Raw genomic sequence first — 3,389 nt, forward strand, 5'->3', positions numbered from 1 at the left:
ACTTATTTAAATTATTCACCTGTTACACACTTTTTTTGCCAACCACACTCCCCCTCCAAGGTATTTTTTTAAGCACACTATGATAGAGACTACACTTCAAGCTTGGAACTGAACTTACCCTTTGTTGCTCAACTTTCAGGCAAACAATGCACAGGGCTATATGGTGAACAATAATACCTGGGAAGTACATACTCCCTAGAACAACCAACCAGAGGACATCAAAAGGGGAGCATTTGCCCAAAGATAAAGTTCAGAAGGCAGTAAGGTACAGGAAATAAGGACAAATGGAAATGATAAAGACAGGGAGGAAGTAAGAGTGCTTGTTACATTGTGGAGATTGCAATTAATGTCATGAATCCAAATGTATATGAATTATTGAATGGATTCAGACCAATTTGATCTGAAAACTTTCACCCAAATTACAATGAAAGTGGAAAAAAAAAAAAAACCTTTGAAAGCATTGTAACTTGATATAGTTCTCTTGTAATATATAAGATTTTATTTTTCAAGTTTAAAATTATTTTGTCACTCATTTCATTGAAGAGATCAGTGTAAATTAATAAAAACTGAGAGTTAATGGTATAAAATTTGTATTGCCATAATAAGTGAATATATGAAAAATACAGTTAAACAAATTGAATGAAATAAGCTTAATTTAAAGTTATATAAATGGACATTTTATCCTTAACCCACTTATATCACACACTTGTTTTTGTTGTTAGGTACTATCAAGTTGGCTCTGACTCATAACAACCTTCTTCACAACAGAACGAAACACTGCCCAGTCCTGTGCCAGCCTCATGATCCCTGCTACACCTGAGCACATCACTGCAGCCACTGTCGATCCATCTGTTGAGGGCCTTCCCCTTTTTCGTTGACCCTCCACTAAGAAACATTTATCAGCAACTATGTATACTAAGACTATTAATATTATTATTTATATAGATTAAATCAGTAAAGTATTTTACTATGCACAGTATAAATAAAAGTCCAGATCCCTGAATCAATAGGTTCATATTTTAAGTAAGTCTCTTAAACCCTTTCAACTTTAACACTTCTTTTAACTAGTTTTTTCTATTCTAGACCACTTCTACAAATTCACAATATTAACCAAAGCACTTTCTTTCTAAGAAAGTGAAATTCCCAGCACAATTCCATTTTATTTATATAACATGAAGAATTCTAAATTGTAGTGGTTACTGTTGTTGTTGTTATGTGCCGTTGAGTAGGACCCGACTCTTTAATTAAAAAAAAAAAAAAAATTTTAAATGTAGGCAAATCAAAAAATGAATCTTTAGAATGATAAATTTTCATAAATGCTTCTATCTAACCACCACAAATATCAGAAAATAGAGTTGAGGAGGATCCCCTTTCAACTCTTACTTCATCCCTTTTTCTAGACCCTTTCTTATGGCTTACGAGAGGTACAGAGATGTTAGGGGAAGTTTGAGGGAAGTATTCAGTGAAGGAAGAAGCAACCACCATGGGATCAAGCTGTAATGGAGGGAGAAACTTCTCTGCCTGAATCAAAAGTTTATTTTAAGAATAACAATAGGAGAATAAGTATAATAGAATCAGATTTAGATAAGTGAGAAATGCATGTGGAAGTTGTCAGGATTTATGATTTTATACTCAAGTATTTAGTAATCCTTCTGACACTGACTTTTTTTAAAAGTCACTTTGCTCTTTGTCCTTTTAGAGAAAAGAGCCTTGGTAACAAAATGGTAAAGGTCTCAGCTGCTAATTAAAAGGTTGGATGTTTGCACACACCAGTGGCTCCATGGGAGAAAAGATCTGGATATCTCTTCTTATAAAGATGACAGCCTGGGAAACCCTATGGGGCAGGTCTGCTTTTACCTGTAGGGACACTATAAGTCAGAATAGACTCTACAGCACATAACATCATTACTGAAGCAGTTCCTGGGTGACATGAACAGTTAAGTGCTGGACTGCTAATTTAAAGGTTGCCAGTTAGAAAGCAACCAGAGGCACCTTGGAAGACAAGCAGGACAATTTTCTTCCAACAAAGTATGGAGAACAGTTCTACCCCATACACATGAGGTTCCCATGAATCAGAATCATGGACAACTAACAACATTAATTTTATTAACATTTATTCCATTTACAAAACACTTTAAAGTCAATCTTCTTAAGTATAAACCATTCTACTTTATGATAAATATAGAACTCTCCTGTGTACCAAAAATTCAAATAAAATTATCTGCTGCTGAGTCGATTCCTACTCACAGAGGCCCTATACGACAGAGTTGAACTGCCCTGTAAGTTTTCCTAGGCTGCAATACTTACAGAGAAGGAACACTGGTAGTGCAGTGCTTAAACACTTGGCTGTTAACCAGAAGATTGGAAGTTCCACATAGTGTCTAAAGGCACTTGACTGCTAACCAGAAGTCTGGCGGTTCAAACCCACCAGCCACTCCTCAGAAGGAAGGTTGGGTAATCTACTTCCATAGTGATACTGCCTCAGAAACCCAAGGAGGGGTCGCTATGAGTCGGGTTCCACTCCGACGGCACATAACAACAGACACTTCACAGGAGAAAGATGTGGCATTCTGCTTCCTAAAGATTAATTGCTTTGGAAACGTTATGGAACAGTTCTACTCTGTCTTATAAGGTCCCTATGAGTCAGAATCAACTGATGACAATTTTTCTTTTTTTTTAACATGTAGAGTAGTTGGTGTGTTCAAACTACCGACCTTTCTGCTAATAGCCACGTCCTTAACCACTGTGCTACAAGTGTCCCTTTACAAGGAGGGATGCAAAATCTAAACCAAAATCCAAACTTACTGCCCTCAAGTCAGATCCAAATCATAGTGATCCTTCCTTGGGTTTCCAAGGCAGCATCACTACAGAAGTAGATTGCCCAACCTTCTTTGCCCAAATTAGGAGATGAGCCTTAATTTTAACCTATATTGTGCATTCTTGGACTAAATCATAGACAAAGCTTATTCTGGTACAGATATGATCAGAATAGATCTTGAGTTTACACCTAGCGGTGGAAGCCACTGTTTTTTGGTGGGTATCGATGTTTTTTATTTTATTTTAGTTGTATGTGTATGTGTTATGGATTGAATTGTGCCCCCAAAAATTTTGTATTGCAAATTCTAGCCTGTATTTTCTGTGGTTATAATCTGATTTGGGAAAGAGTTATCTTTGTTATGTTAATTAGACAGGATTACTATAGGATATGTTTTAAATCAATCTATTTCAGGAGCTCTGGTAGCATAGTGCCTAAGGCATTTGACTGCTAACCAGAACTCTGGAGATTCAAACTCACCAGTCACTCCTCAGAAGGAAGATGGGGCACTCTATTTCCATAGTGTTACCACCTCGGAAACCCGAGGAGGGGTCGCTATGAGTTGTTGATGGCA

The sequence above is a fragment of the Orycteropus afer genome, unplaced genomic scaffold, assembly GCF_000298275.1.
Source record: "Orycteropus afer afer isolate SDZICR_OR568_19922 unplaced genomic scaffold, OryAfe1.0 scaffold00554, whole genome shotgun sequence".
NCBI classification, from domain to species: Eukaryota; Metazoa; Chordata; class Mammalia; order Tubulidentata; family Orycteropodidae; genus Orycteropus; species Orycteropus afer.